Source organism: Halichoeres trimaculatus, unplaced genomic scaffold, assembly GCF_033239565.1.
Source record: "Halichoeres trimaculatus isolate MK-OKI-2021-1 unplaced genomic scaffold, fHalTri1.1 fHalTri1_scaffold_2, whole genome shotgun sequence".
Lineage (NCBI taxonomy): Eukaryota > Metazoa > Chordata > Actinopteri > Labriformes > Labridae > Halichoeres > Halichoeres trimaculatus.
This window is the reverse complement of record NW_027437180.1, coordinates 4,197,501-4,214,792: the sequence shown is the minus strand read 5'-3', so window position 1 is coordinate 4,214,792 and position 17,292 is coordinate 4,197,501. Positions and strand designations below refer to the sequence as shown.

At 44.3% G+C, this 17,292-nt stretch overlaps 1 protein-coding gene across 1 annotated transcript in view; it reads left to right on the top strand.

The window, feature by feature from the left end:
• The window catches only part of LOC141810945 (NLR family CARD domain-containing protein 3-like), a 482,659-nt gene that overhangs the window by 196,679 nt on the left and 268,688 nt on the right, over positions 1-17,292 (top strand). The gene's annotated exons all lie outside the window — the stretch shown is intronic.

Sequence of the window (17,292 nt, the reverse complement as noted above, 5' to 3'; positions counted from 1 at the left end):
AACACATCTGTCTCATCCAAGACCAGAATGAATCCATTCATGTCCTTAACTATCACTCTGATAGGATTCCTAGCACAGAGTGGGACATAGAGAAGAGAGAGAGACATCCCTCAAAACCAAACAAATGAACATGAGGAAGACCAAGATGCTGCAGCGCAAATATCTTCCACTGACATCCCACTGTGCAAAGCCACAGAGGAGGAAATTCCTCTCGTAGAGTGCTCTGATGCACTCCAGATGAAACATAAGTCTGTGAAATAGCCTCACACAACCAATGTGACAGGCGCTGAGCAGAGAGAGGGCGCCCCTGCGAGTGCTCTCTATGATGCACAAATAAACGCTGAGCGTGACCAAGCGACCCGCTGGGCGCTGAGAGCCGGCCACATACCTCCAGATCTTCTGTTCCTCTGACGTCTTCTGCATGTGCTCAACAAGAGAATGCAGATGCTGGCCGAACAGCGCGTCAGCGGAGGTGGGGCCCTCCAGCAGCTCCTTCTTAACTTGCTCAGGGATCGAGATGGACAGACCGAGCCACATGTTGCGGTGTATCTGGTGCTGCGAGGCCATGACGCGGGCTGATGCCATCACTACGGAGGCGCAGAGCGGGATTATCACGCTCGCTGCCTTGCTAAGCTCCTCTGCTCGTTCAGTCAGCTACTCAGGCTCCGCTGCTGTCTGCGTAATGGAGTACGCCAGCAGAGTGATGTTGTTAGTTACTGCTGACGCCTGGCTGGCACACTGGTGGGACCTGTCTGTAAAAATGATCTGTGATCTGGGCCCGGGGAGAGGGGAGGGCCTGTCGTTGGCCGCAAATTAGGTTCGGTCGAACCCTGAAGACAGCCGCCAGGCCTGGATCTAATGGAGGAACAGGCGGGAAGCCCTCATCCGTGAGCCCCTCGACTCTAGTGATGGGAGCTTATGTAGCCACCGGTGCCTGAAGCTTCCTTGGTTCAGTCACGGGCCCGGACTGGTAAGGGATAATGGCAGGAAAACGTGGCCAGGTGGGCTCACGGCGGGCCATGTGCGCTGCTGCAAAAACAGCCCGCCATATCATCAAGTTCAGCCAGAGCCGGAGCAGCTGGCACGGAGAGAACTTTGTATGCTGCTGTCCTCTCGATGATGCCGGGAAGCTCCTGGACGAGTGCTCCGATGACCAGCAGAGAGGTGGTCGACCACAGGGGGACCCCAGCAAAACCTGAGCAAGCCCCCACGTGCTCATCCTCGAAGTCAGTCTCCTCCAGCTGGAGTGAGACTGACAGTTCCTCCTCAGGGCCGACTTCATCCCGGCCCTGTGAGTAGGTTGATGGCTTCCTCCAGACTGCAAGTGTCGGCGACAGTGAAATCATCCTCAGCAGCGTCTATGAAAAAATCCACCCCATGCTGCTTCTCCACTGGGGATAACAGCTTGCAGTACAGGCACTTCTCGGGCAAAGTCAGCGCTTGCACGGCGTGCTCTGGGCCAGGGCAGGACTCTGACGGTCTCCGACGAAGCTATACCTGCTGCTACTGTTGTTCTTCTAGTGCTGCTTCATGAGGCTGAAGAAAAAGAGGGAGCAGATTGTATGAACCTGCGGCTATTTATAGGCAGGTAACACGGGAGGCTCATCACGTGGGTGGGCGTGGACCAAGGTTTTTCAGTGCTGCGCTGACGCACGAGGGTGAACCCACTAGCGATAGCCTTAAAGGGCGAAGCTTATACGAAATAGAACTGACTCTCAGTCCTCAATGCTGCTAAAATCAACCTCAGAAACATGCTCCTCAGTGAGCTATAGGCTGTAGCAACATACACAAACACAAACACAAACACACACACACACACACACACACACACACACACACACACACACACACACACACACACACACACACACACACACACACACACACACACACACACACACACATAAACAAGCACATAAACACAGAACTGCTGTGTCTGGTCTTGAGAAGCCTGAGGACTCCAACAAATGAAACACACACACACACACACATACATACATACATCCACAGAAAGCTGAGAACTTTAGCACATCAAACACACACAAATACGTGTTTATAGCATATATCAGGACGTTTGACAAATCTGTGAAAAATGAGGACACGCCTTTGCCAAGCTCCTAGAGACCTGGGGACCAAAAGCTTTACTTTCTTTGACCCCAGGAACAAGTATATGTTGAGATTTTGGCTAGAGCAATATTTTGGTCAAGCCTGACTGTTCTGCTACTTTTGAGGACACCGTCATGTTTTTGTGACATATAAGAGACAAACCATCACACACAGATAGTTCAGGTTTATGTGAAATTTGAAACCCCTGGACACACACATTTTTCAGGTGTACACGACTTCTAAAGACTAGTAAAAGTAGAGTATTTCTTTAACTAGGCTTCTGCTACATGTGTGAAATATCCAACTAAATATCCAACTAATAGGCAAACATCCATCCATCCATCCATCTTCTTCCGCTTATCCGGGGTCGGGTCGCGGGGGCAGCAGCCTAAGCAGGGAAGCCCAGACTTCCCTCTCCCTAGCCACTTCAGCCAGCTCTTCCGGGGGGATCCCAAGACGTTCCCAGGCCAGCCGAGAGATGTAGTCTCTCCAGCGTGTCCTGGGTCTGCCCCGGGGTCTACTCCCGGTGGGACGTGCCCTGAACACCTCACCAGGGAGGCGTCCGGGAGGCATCCTCATCAGATGCCCGAGCCACCTCATCTGGCTCCTCTCAACGAGGAGGAGTAGCGGCTCTACTCCGAGCTCCTCCCGGATAGCCGAGCTTCTCACCCTATCTCTAAGGGAGAGCCCGGCCACCCTACGGAGGAAGCTCATTTTGGCCGCTTGTACCCGCGATCTTGTTCTTTCGGTCACTACCCAAAGCTCATGACCATAGGTGAGGGTGGGAACGAAGATCGACCGGTAAACAGAGAGCTTCGCCTTCCGGCTCAGCTCCCTCTTCGCCACGACAGACCTGTGCAGAGTCCGCATTACTGCGGACGCCGCACCGATCCGCCTGCCGATCTCTCGCTCCATCCTTCCCTCACTCGTGAACAAGACCCCGAGATACTTAAACTCCTCCACTTGGGGCAGGATCTCATCCCCGACCCGGAGAGGGCAGTCCACCCTTTTCCGGCTGAGGACCATGGACTCAGATTTGGAGGTGCTGATTCTCATCCCAGCCGCTTCACACTGGGCTGCGAACCGCTCCAGAGAGAGTTAAAGGTCACGGCTTGATGAAGCCAACAGGACCACATCATCTGCAAAAAGCAGTGATCCAATCCTGAGGTCACCAAACCGGACCCCCTCGACACCCTGGCTGCGCCTAGAAATTCTGTCCATAAAAGTTATGAACAGAATCGGTGACAAAGGGCAGCCCTGGCGGAGTCCAACCCTCACTGGAAACGAGTCCGACTTACTGCCAGCAATGCGGACCAAGCTCTGGCACCGGTCGTACAGGGAACGTAGCTCGTAACAAGCAGCCCGACACCCCATACTCACGGAGAACCCCCCACAGGACTCCCCGAGGGACACGGTCGAATGCCTTCTCCAAGTCCACAAAACACATGTGGACAGGTTGGGCAAACTCCCATGCACCCTCAAGAACCCTGCTGAGGGTATAGAGCTGGTCCACAGTTCCACGGCCAGGACGAAAACCACATTGCTCCTCCTGAATCCGAGGTTCGACGATCTTACGGACCCTCCTCTCCAGTACCCCCGAATAGACCTTACCAGGGAGGCTGAGGAGTGTGATCCCCCTGTAGTTGGAACATACCCTCCGGTCCCCCTTCTTAAAAAGGGGGACCACCACCCCGGTCTGCCAATCCAGAGGCACTACCCCCGATGTCCCCGCGATGTTGCAAAGTCGTGTCAGCCACGACAGACCCACAACATCCAGGGCCTTAAGGAACTCTGGGCGGATCTCATCCACCCCCGGGGCCCTGCCACCGAGGAGCTTTTTAACCACCTCGGCGACTTCAACCCCAGAGATGGACGAGCCCACCCATCATTCCCAGACCCTGCTTCCTCCAAGGAAGACGTGCCGGTGGGATTGAGGAGGTCTTCGAAGTATTCCTTCCACCGATCCACAACATCCCGAGTCGAGGTCAGCAGCGCACCATCTCCACTGAGCACAGTGTTTACAGTGCACTGCTTCCCCCTCCTGAGATGCCGGGAGGCTACCCTCTCGTCCACCGGGGTGAACTCCAACGTACAGGCACCGAGCCTGGGGGCAACGAGTATCGCCACCCCAGCCCGCCGCCTCTCACCATCGGCAACTCCAGAGTAGAAGAGAGTCCAACCCCTCTCGAGAAGGCTGGATCCAGAGCCCTTGCTGTGCGTTGAGGTGAGGCCGACTATGTCTAGCCGGAACCTTTCAACCTCCCGCACCAGCTCAGGCTCCTTCCCCACCAGAGAGGTGACGTTCCACGTCCCTAGAGCTAGCTTCTGCAGCCGAGGATCAGACCGCCAAGGTCCCTGCCTTCGGCTGCCGCCCAACTCACACTGCACCCGACCCCTATGGCCCCTCCTGCGGGTGGTGAGTCCACGGGAAGGGGGTCCCACGTTGCCTCTTCGGGCTGTGCCCGGCCGGGCCCCATGGGAACAGGCCCGGCCACCAGGCGCTCGCCATCGAGCCCCACCCCCAGGCCTGGCTCCAGGAGGGGTGACCCACGTCCGGGCAAGGGAAACGTAAAACCATTGTTTGTACTCATCATAAGGGGTCTGTGTGAGCTACACTTTGTCTGGCCCCTCCCCTAGGACCTGTTTGCCATGGGAGACCCTACCAGGGGCATAAAGCCCCTGACAACTTAGCTCCTAGGATCATTGGGACACGCAAACCCCTCCACCACGATAAGGTGGTAGCTCACTCATGGAGGGGCAAACATTAACTCTAAAATATTTTTTTGATGTTCCAATTAACACAAATGGAGCGAAGCCTGTGAGCTAGTTCAGGCAGACAACTCAAGTTGCACTGCTATGCACATATCCTGTGTCCCACTCTTCATAACTTCTTCCAATTACATCCTTTGTCTCTTAATTTGGTGGTCTATTTAATCTGGGAATGTCCCATCTCTCCCTCTACCTGTCAATGTCTCTGCTGCCCTGCATTTGTACTGCTGCATGTTCTTTCATCCCCACCACCATCCCAGCATCCACCTGCAGGCTCAGGGATTGCGATTATCAACTTAACTGTGAGGAGTGATGGGGCCAGAGCCTGGGCACCAAACATACATCTGCTTGCTGCTACAATAAACAATTAAATAGTGAGTTGCCTGACTAAACTTGGTAAAACTGACCTGAATGAGGCAACTTTTAAGTTGACAGCTAAAAATGTGGTCAGTTTACTTTTAAAATGTTATAATTGTATTGCATTTATACCAGTTGAAGTATTCGTTGATGCAAATAAAAACTTGAATGACTATCTACCTTTTTGAATTTTTAATTGTTAGCATATGTACATTTACATATGTAGACCACAAAATATTCAAACCTAGCTTTGTTTCCTTCAAGCCAGTAACTCAGATGTACTGACTGACTAGAATGCATTCTAAACTTGGAAGGCAAAATAACAGCCAAACAACACACAGTTAAAAGAATGTTGTGTATATGCCTGGATGTAACAATTCCAAAGAACGGTTTATCTGAAACTTTCTCACAGGATGAAACTGAACCAGGAGAATGGGGATTGAAGGAAAAAAAAACATGCTGATTATTCCAAGCATTTTGCAGCACCGAGCAACATAGAAATCTAAAAATGGCAACAACAAAAAAGAGCAAAAAAAATTCAACCTTATATGAACTCAACCTGGGCCACATTTTTCCTTTATTTAGTTTTATCTATTCATCTTCCTTCTTAATGATATGATTCTGTTGTGAATGTAGAACTTGATAGCAGCCCAATCTCTGTTTTTCAGAGCCCATGCCTCAGCCTCGGGGCAGGATTCACAGTCACTTTTACCTGGTACTTTAAAACTTGTGATGAAATGTGACATGTGCCTTTCAACTGCCTTCACCTCCTCAATGGTCCACCTGCTTCTCCCCTTCCTAGCTGTAATAAGTGGGAAAAAAGAAAATCTCTTAAAACTCAAACAAAGGCTTTACTAAAGTCAACAATGCAGATTAGGATACACTGGTTTTCAGTGGAGTTTGAGTGAATGGATTAGATATGACTGATGGCTCATGCCATAGAACCAGACCACAACCAGTGTGTGAATGTCGTGTGATTGGGTGAAAGACTTGAAAAGTGCTATATAAGTATATAAGTACCATCACCTAGCTCTAAACAAAACCGTTCCATTAGAGGATGTTGATGAAACCTTGAGTACTAAGTTTCTCTGGGAATCTAGAGGAATGAGTAACAATATGTATTATGATAAAAGCACATGCCCATATACTGCCATGCACAAGAAGAATGCATCTTTTTTATCATAATTAATCACAACAAACTTTTTGGGGGGTGCCTTTAATATTCCACCATTTCTTTGTTGACTGATGCCAGTATTTTTTTTTGAGTGTCCCCCATGTTGTCCAGGTTGGGTGAGGCAGAAATGTCCATGTTACCCAGCATTGTTGAGTCAAGTGCACGGCTTGAGTCCTCAGAAATCTCAGTTCTTGAGCCTTTGAAAGACACTGTATGGAGCATTAGCACAGTAGTACCACATGGTACTGCTCAAAAGCAGGCAAGTACAGAGCTATTGTGCTATCACACCTCTCCAAACAAAAACTGCCAAAATAAACCATACCCATTTCCCAATGTGTCACAGTGAGTTTTTATTAATTATGCACTATTTTTTATGACTTGTGGTTTAAAAGTGTGGCTTAAGTGTTATTAAATTTATCTGATAGGACCTCCTATGCACATAATTAAGGCAATGACTGACAGCTGATGCTGGCTGGACCTGACTCTGCAATGTGTAGCTGGCAGAAAGGAGCAGAGACTTTAAGAGAGTCTGGTGCGACAGGGAAGCACAAGAAACAGGTCAGACCGGGCTACACAGAAAGGACCCTTGAGAAAGAAAAAGGATCAATACGGAAGATGCCTGGAAGTGTTGGTTATATCTTCAAGGACCAGGATTGACCTACTATTATAACCTAATTATAACCTACAATAGATTAGTCTACTATGGAGGAGGATTGATACAACGCCAAAAAACAGATAAGCAAAGGAAAGTTATCAAGCCTGAGCATCAACATGTGTGTGTGATTTTGCTTGCTGTACGGTTTTATTAATAAGGATGTGGGCCAGGACAACACGTGGGATGCAAAGGACTACCGGGAACTAAAAAGAGAATGATAAAACTCTCTCTATAAAGCTGAGGACAGGGGTTGAACCTTTGCTTACTGGAGTGTGTGTGTGTCTGGAGACATTGTCCCATAACAGTTCCTCCTCCTTAAAGAGTAGCGTAGCAGAGAAGTTAAAGCGACGCAAAGAGAGCTTAACAGGCAGAGGATAAGGCATGTCTTTCAACAATAACCTAGGAATTACTTCCTTTTATTACTATTGGGACTTTTAAAGTCCCTTTAACCACTAGGCCTTTGTAGTTTTAGCTATGAAACAATTATTAGTTGTTCTAACAATATGATGACACAGTAACACACTCTTCAGACACTAGTGGAGACCAAATGAGGACAACCACCAAAACACACTGTCACATGTTCTAACAATATGAGGACACAGTTACATAGTCTCTTCAGACACTAGATGGCATCAAATGAGGAAGTCCACCTAAACGCACTGTCACATTTTCCTACAAAATGAGGACAAAGTTACGCAGACTCTTCAGGAACTAGTTGAGACCAAATGAGGACATACACCTAAACACACTGTCAAATGTTCTAACAATATGAGGACACAGAAACACGTACTCTTTAGAAACTAGTTGAGACCAAACGAGGACATCCACCTAAAAACACTGTCAAATGTTCTAACAATATGAGGACACAGAAACACGGACTCTTCAGACACTAGTTGAGACCAAACGAGGACATCCACCTAAACACACTGTCAAATGTTCTAACAATATGAGGACACAGAAACACAGACTCTTCAGACACTAGTTGAGACAAAATTAGGAAGTCCACCTAAACACACTGTCACATGTTCTAACAATATGAGGACACAGTTACATTAACTCTTCAGACACTAGTTGACACCAAATGACAACATCCACCAAAACACACTGTCACATGTTCTAACAATATAAGGTAAAAGATACACGGACTCTTCAGACACCAGTTGAGACAAAAAGAGGTCATCAACCATAACACACTGTCACATGTTCTAACAATATGAGGGCACAGTTGCGCAGACTCCTCAGGAACTAGTGGAGACCAAATAAGGACATCCACCAAAACACACTGTCACATTTTCTAACAATATGAGGACACAGTTACACAGTCTCTTCAGACACTAGTTGACATCAAATGAGGAAGTCCACCTAAATGCACTGTGACATTTTCTTACAAAATGAGGACAAAGTAACGCAGACTCTTTAGAAACTAGTTGAGATCAAACGAGGACATCCACCTAAACACACTGTCACATGTTCTCACAATATGAGGACACAGTTACATTAACTCTTCAGACACTAGTTGACACCAAATGACAACATCCACCAAAACACACTGTCACATGTTCTAACAATATGAGGACACAGTTACGCAGACTCTTCAGAAACCAGTTGAGACAAAAAGAGGACATCAACCTAAACCCACTGTCACAATATCTCACAATATGAGGACACAGTTACACTGACTCTTCAGACACTAGTTGACATCAAATGAGGAAGTCCACCTAAACCCACTGTCACATTTTCTTACAATGTAAGGACACAGTTACGCAGACTCTTCAGGAACTAGTGCAGACCAAATGCGGTCATCCACCAAAACACACTGTCAAATGTTTTAACAATATGAGGACATAGAAACAGGGACTCTTTAGAAACTAGTTGAGATCAAACGAGGACATCCACCTAAACACACTGTCACATGTTCTAACAATATGAGGACACAGTTATATTAACTCTTCAGACACTAGTTCATACCAAATGACAACATCCACCAAAACACACTGTCACATGTTCTAACAATATAAAGAAAGAGATACACGGACTCTTTAGACACCAGTTGAGACAAAAAGAGGACATCAACCTAAACACACTGTCACATGTTCTAACAATATGAAGACACAGTTTCGCAGACTTTTCAGGAACTAGTGGAGACCAAATTAGGACATCCACCAAAAGACACTGTCACATTTTCTAACAATATGAGGACACAGTTACACAGTCTCTTCAGACACTAGTTGACATCAAATGAGGAAGTCCACCTAAACCCACTGTCACATTTTCTTACAATATGAGGACACAGTTACGAAGACACTTCAGGAACTAGTTGAGACCAAATGAGGACATACACCTTAACACACTGTCAAATGTTTTAACAATATAATGACACAGTTACACACTCTTCATACACTAGTGGAGACGAAATGAGGACATCCACCTAAACACACTGTCACATGTTCTAACAATATGAGGACACAGTCACACATACTCTTTAGGCACTAGATGAGACCAAATGAGGACATCCACCTAAACACACTGTCAAATGTTCTAACAATATGAGGAAAAAGATACACGGACTCTTCATACACTAGTGGAGACGAAATGAGGACATCCACCTAAACACACTGTCACATGTTCTAACAATATGAGGACACAGTCACACATACTCTTTAGGCACTAGATGAGACGAAATGAGGACATCCACCTAAACACACTGTCAAATGTTCTAACAATATGAGGAAAAAGATACACGGACTCTTCAGACACGAGTTGACACCAAATGAGGACATCCACCTAAACGCACTGTCACGTTTTCTAACAATATGAGGACACAGTTACACAGACTCTTCAGACACCAGTTGAGACAAAAAGAGGACATCAACCTAAACACACCGTCACATGTTCCAACAATATGAGGACACAGTCACAAAGACCTCAGAAACTAGTTGACATCAAATGAGGACATCCACCTAAAACACTGTCACATGTTCTAACAAAATGAGGAAACAGTTACATACACTCTTCAGACACTAGTGGAGACCAAATGACAACATCCACCAAAACACACTGTCACATGTTCTAACAATATGAGGAAAAAGATACACGGACTCTTCAGACACTAGTGGAGACCAAATGAGGACATCCACCTAAACACGCTGTCACATGTTCTAACAATATGAGGACACAGTCACACAGACTCTTTAGGCACTAGACAAGTGAAAATGTAAATCCACCTAAACACACTGTCACATTTTCTAACAATATGAGGACACAGTTACACAGACTCTTCAGACACTAGTTGAGACAAAATGAGGACATACACCTAAACACACTGTCACATGTTCTAACAATATGAGGACACAGTTACACATACTCTTTAAACACTTGTTGACACCTAATGAGGATGTCCACTTAAACACACTTTCAAATGTTTAGACAATATGCGGACACAGTCACACATACTCTTTAGGCACTAGACGAGACCAAATGAGGACATCCACCTAAAAACACAGTCGCATGTTCTAACAATATGAAGACAGACTTACACAGAATGTTCAGACACGAGTTGAGACCAAATAAGGACATCCACCAAAACACACTGTCACATTTTCTAACAATATGAGGACACAGTTACACACACTCTTTAGACACTAGTTGAGACCAAATGAGGACATCCACCAAGACACACTGTCACATGGTCTAACAATGAGGAAACAGTCACACATATTCTTTAGGCACTAGATGAGACCAAATGAGGACATCCACCTAAACACACTGTCAAATGTTTGAACAATATGAGGACACAGTTACATATACTTTTCAGACCAAGTTGAGACCAAATGAGGACATCCACCTAAACACACTGTCACATTTTCTCACAATTTGAGGACACAGTTACTCAGACTCTTCAGGAACTAGTTGAAACCAAATGAGGACGTCCACCTGAATACACTGTCACATGTTCTAACAATATGAGGTCACAGTTACACAGACTCTTCAGACACCAGTTGAGACAAAAAGAGGACATCCATCTTAACACACTGTCACATGTTCTCACAATATGAGGACAAAGTCACACATTCTCTTCAGAAACTTGTTGAGACCAAATGAGAACATACACCTAAACACACTGTCACATTTTCTAACAATATGAGGACATAGTTACACAGACTCTTCAGACACTAGTTGAAACCAAATGAGGAAGTCAGCCTAAACACACTGTCACATGTTCTAACAATATGAGGACACAGTTACTCAGACTCTTCAGACACTAGTTGAGACCAAATGAGAACATACACCTAAACACACTGTCACATGTTCTAACAATATGAGGACACAGTTACACATACTCTTCAAACACTTGTTGACACCTAATGAGAATGTCCACTTAAACACACTTTCAAATGTTTAAACAATATGCGGACACAGTCACACATACTCTTTAGGCACTAGACGAGACCAAATGAGGACATCCACCTAAAAACACAGTCGCATGTTCTAACAATATGAAGACAGACTTACACAGAATGTTCAGACACGAGTTGAGACCAAATAAGGACATCCACCAAAACACACTGTCACATTTTCTAACAATATGAGGACACAGTTACACACACTCTTTAGACACTAGTTGAGACCAAATGAGGACATCCACCAAGACACACTGTCACATGGTCTAACAATGAGGAAACAGTCACACATATTCTTTAGGCACTAGATGAGACCAAATGAGGACATCCACCTAAACACACTGTCAAATGTTTAAACAATATGAGGACACAGTTACATATACTTTTCAGACCAAGTTGAGACCAAATGAGGACATCCACCTAAACACACTGTCACATTTTCTCACAATTTGAGGACACAGTTACTCAGACTCTTCAGGAACTAGTTGAAACCAAATGAGGACGTCCACCTAAATACACTGTCACATGTTCTAACAATATGAGGTCACAGTTAGACTGACTCTTCAGGCACCAATTGAGACCAAATGAGGACATCCATCTTAACACACTGTCACATGTTCTCACAATATGAGGACAAAGTCACACATTCTCTTCAGAAACTTGTTGAGACCAAATGAGAACATCCACCAAAACACACTGTCACATTTTCTAACAATATGAGGACATAGTTACACATACTCTTCAGACACTAGTTGAGACCAAATGAGGAAGTCAGCCTAAACACACTGTCACATGTTCTAACAATATGAGGACACAGTTACTCAGACTCTTCAGAAACAAGTTGAGACCAAATGAGAACATACACCTAAACACACTGTCACATTTTCTAACAATATGTGGACACAGTTACACACACTGTTCGGACACCAGTTGACATCGATGAGGAAGCCCACCTAAACCCACTGTCACACGTTCCAACAATATGAGGACACAGTCACAAAGACCTCAGAAACTAGTTGACATCAAATGAGGACATCCACCAAAACACTGTCACATGTTCTAACAAAATGAGGAAACAGTTACATACACTCTTCAGACACTAGTGGAGACCAAATGACAACATCCACCAAAACACACTGTCACATGTTCTAACAATATGAGGAAAAAGATACACGGACTCTTCAGACACTAGTGGAGACCAAATGAGGACATCCACCTAAACACGCTGTCACATGTTCTAACAATATGAGGACACAGTCACACAGACTCTTTAGGCACTAGACAAGTGAAAATGTAAATCCACCTAAACACACTGTCACATTTTCTAACAATATGAGGACACAGTTACAGATACTTTTCAGACACAAGTTGAGACCAAATGAGGACATCCACCTAAACACACTGTCACATTTTTCACAATACGAGGACACAGTTACGCAGACTCTTCAGAAACTAGTTGAGACCAAATGAGGACATCCACCTAAATACACTGTCACATGTTCTAACAATATGAGGACACAGTCACACATACTCTTCAGACACTAGTTGAGACAAAATGAGGACATCCATCTAAACACACTGTCACATTTTTCACAATATGAGGGAACAGTCACACATAAACTTTAGGCACTAGACGAGACAAAATGAGGACTATCCACCAAAACACACTGTCACATTTTCTAACAATATGAGGACACAGTTACACATACTCTTCAGATACTAGTTGACACCAAATGAGGAAGTCCACATAAACGCACTGTCACATTTTCCTACAATATGAGGACACAGTTAAGCAGACTCTTCAGAAACTAGTAGAGACCAAATGAGGACATCCACCAAAACACACTGTCAATGTTGTAACAATATGAGGACACAGTCACACATTCTCTTCAGACACTAGTTGAGACCAAATGAGGACATCCACCTAAACACACTGTCACATATTCTAACAATATGAGGACACAGTCACACATACTCTTTAGGCACTAGACGAGACAAAATGAGGACATCCACCAAAACACACTGTCACATTTTCTAACAATATGAGGACACAGTTACACATACTCTTCAGACACTAGTTGACACCAAATGAGGAAGTCCACATAAACGCACTGTCACATTTTCCTACAATATGAGGACACATTTTAGCAGACTCTTCGGAAACTAGTAGAGACCAAATGAGGACGTCCACCTAAACACACTGTAAAATGTTTTAACAATATGAGGACACAGTCACACAGACTCTTTAGGCACTATTCAAGAGAAAATGAAAAATCCAACTGTGTGTGTGTGTGACCAGACCTGATGCGGACGTGAAAGTGTACAAAGACAAAATTGCAGGACTACTGCGGGAGTTTGAGAAACGTTTTCAGGTATTATGTGAACTTTAGATAGAATTTTCAGTTTTTCACTCACCTTTCACAGTTAAAGCTTCTGATCTGCCGGTCGAAATTCAAATAGAAATAATTGATTTGCAGTGTGATGCAGATTTGAAGGGCAAATTTGCCTCTGTAGGTCTGGAAGAATTTTATCAGTATCTACTACCAGGGTACCCCAAATTAACAGCCCTGGCTGCTAAAATTTTGTGCATGTTTGGGACAACCTACCTTTGTGAACAAATTTTTTCAGTGATGAATATCAATAAAACAAAAATGCGTTCAAGGCTTACAAACAAGCACTTAAATGAAATTCTGAAAGTGACAGCTAGTCAGGACATAACACCTGGTATTGATGCACTTGTACAGGCCAAAAGATGCCAAGTTTCAGGAACAAAAACAAGTCCAGACTAGACTAGCACCTTTAAAATCCCGCCTTAGATACTGTTTGCATTGAAAGAATAAAGCTCTGTGGAGATGAATCCTTACTGTGGTGATTAAAAAAAATGTGCACTTAAATGCTAGTCAGCAGCTTCACAACAAATGAGTGTGATGTGATGAAATTCTACTGTTCATACAACCCCATACATTTTCAATATGTATTATATGTGTTGTATGTTTCATGTACAAAGTTCACAGATTCACAGGACAGGTGAACACTTTCTTTATTACACATTTAAAATCACTCTCCTTAGTTTGTAAGGTGTACACAGGGATTAAATTTAGATTTTATATGCGTATGTGTAAGTGGTTTAAAAATTCCTTTCTTTAAAAGTCTCATTTAATCTTAAAGTGCATTACTATATTTTTCGGTACCAATTAAAGTTTTGTGCCTTTGTACAAGCAGTGGAATCAGTTTCAATGCATATATGTGAATGATAAAAGTAAAATGCACATTTGTCTAAGGAAATATGGGGTGTTGCATGAAATGTTTTGTAAAAGGATAGTTCATTAAATTTCAATATTTTCCTAATGTTCTTCTGCTTCTTTACACCAAAACAAAGGAAGTACATTATATTCTGGTTATTTATACCAGAGTATGGTATAATTTTAATGGTCCGGCCCACTTAACATCTCCCTAGGCCGTATGTGGCCCACGATGTGAAATGAGTTGGACACCCCTGCTCTAAGATACCTCTATTTTATGTAACTATATATAATCTAAACGTTATGATAAACCTTACCTGTTGTGTTTCTCTGGCACCCGGGAGGCTGTCTCCATTCGTATCCCGCTCCATGTTTCCCTCTGTGGCTTGGGCATGCGCGGTTAAAGGAGATCGATTGCTTTTCCTGCGACCTGTGACCTCAGTGACGTAATTTCAGCACTTTTCGATTCGTACTCTTGATCTTGGATTTGTATTCGTAGGGACAAATTCATAGTCGTAGAAAGTTGAGTTGTATTCATAAGACTTTGCACTTGTATAAAAACAACTGTAACCTGAACCCGGTTTCACAGACTTTCGTATATGACAGCAGATTTTTGTGTGAAATAACTTTATTGACAGGAATTTTTGAAATTAAAAATACAAATCATTAATTACGCATGCGTTCTTTTTGACAGCTTCCTTACACCATACAGAACCAGCTACTTTGAGGCACAGTACAGCCAACAGATGAAAAAGCAGACTGATTTCACAAGGGACATTAAATTGTTGATTTTACATAGGAATTTCAACAAGTTATTTGTGGGTTCTCTCTCAGTCATTTTATTTTTTAACCGAAGGTGCCTAATACACAAATACACCAAATTATTAAAAGTTATCAACAATATGAAAGCTGTAATCGATAATCTGATGGAATGTGTAACCATTGAAATCCGGGTTGAAAGAGCCAAAACATATTAACTAGCTGCATTTGTCGCACACCAGGATCCTGCAGTGCTCAGCTGAACACACAAATTTCTGTAATACGTGAAAACTATAAGAGGTTAATTTTGTTTGCAGTGACTTCACTATTGATCTTCTGAAGTAAATGATCTTAGGAGCATTGTCTCCGTATCTGTTGTCCCTTTCTGACCTTCAGTAGAGATTTTACCGATACCTTAAAGTCACTTTACCTCATTCAGGCAATTGATGCTCCCACCCATTGAAAAGGTCATACCCTTGATCTGATCTACACCATGGTCTCAGCCCCTACAACTTTGATAGGAAGGATATCTGTGTGCCAGATCAAAAACCAGTTTTATTCAGCCTGGTTTTATCAATCAATCAATCAATCAATCGATCTTTATTTATATAGCGCCAAATCATAACAAATGTTATCTCATGACACTTTACAGAAACATTAACAGGTCTAGACCTGTTGATGTTAATAAAACTTTTATTTCAGTCAGGAACACTCTCGTCATAGATGAACCATTTATTGCCAAATGGATACAGTTAGAATTGGCATTAAAGCTCTGCTTTTCAGAGTACTCACTGGGTTAGCCGAGCAGCTTGCTTGAGCTTTCCAGGAAGTGCATAGCAAACCCCCCGCATGCATACAGATCAAATGGATGCATACAGATCAATAAGATACACACATGAGGCTAAATAGGAGGAGGCTGGGGTTGAGGTGGGATTATTGAGACAGCAGCAGCTGAGCAACAATGAGGTAGCAGGAATAACTGAGAATGAAGACTTGATTTAAATACACCGCCTTGTTGTTAGACACACGCTGTGATTGGTTGAGAGGGGGTAGGTTAGAACATCAGTCTGTCAGCTGATCACAGCTGGGCGTATGACTTCCGTGTCCTGTATGAACTTGCGTTAACTCCATTAACAGAAACCCAACATCAAGACAAGATAAGAACTCTAATATCATCTTAATCCACCATGAGTACAGCACTTTGCAGCGTTTAGCAAGTTACAATGGAGAGGAACAACTTCCCTTTAATGGGCAGAAACCTCGGACAGAACCAGACTCATGTTAGACAGACATCTGAGGAGACTGATGTGGTTACAGGGACAGATAGAGGAGAGAGAGACAGAGAGAGAGGGAGACAGAGAGGGAGACAGAGAGACAGAGGAGAGACAGAGGGAGAGAGAGACAGAGAGTCAGAGGGAGATACAGAGAGAGGGAGACAGAGAGAGAGAGAGACAGAGAGAGAGGGAGACAGAGAGGGAGACAGAGAGACAGAGGAGAGACAGAGGGAGAGAGACAGAGAGTCAGAGGGAGATACAGAGAGAGGGAGACAAAGAGAGAAAGACAGACAGAGAGAGAGACAGACAGAGAGTGAGACAGGGAGAGAAAGGGAGAGAAACAGAGGGAGGGAGACAGAGAGACAGAGAGTCAGAGGGAGATACTGAGAGAGGGAGACAGAGAGAGAGAGACAGACACAGCCCGTAGTTGCGTCCGCAGCATTGCAGCAGTGATTGAGTTAAACTGTGGGTCCACAGCAGCAGGCCGTCCACAGCAACAGAGGAACCTTAAAGACAAACTCAGACTCACAGAGAGTTGTATGGTCAGTAACTACGA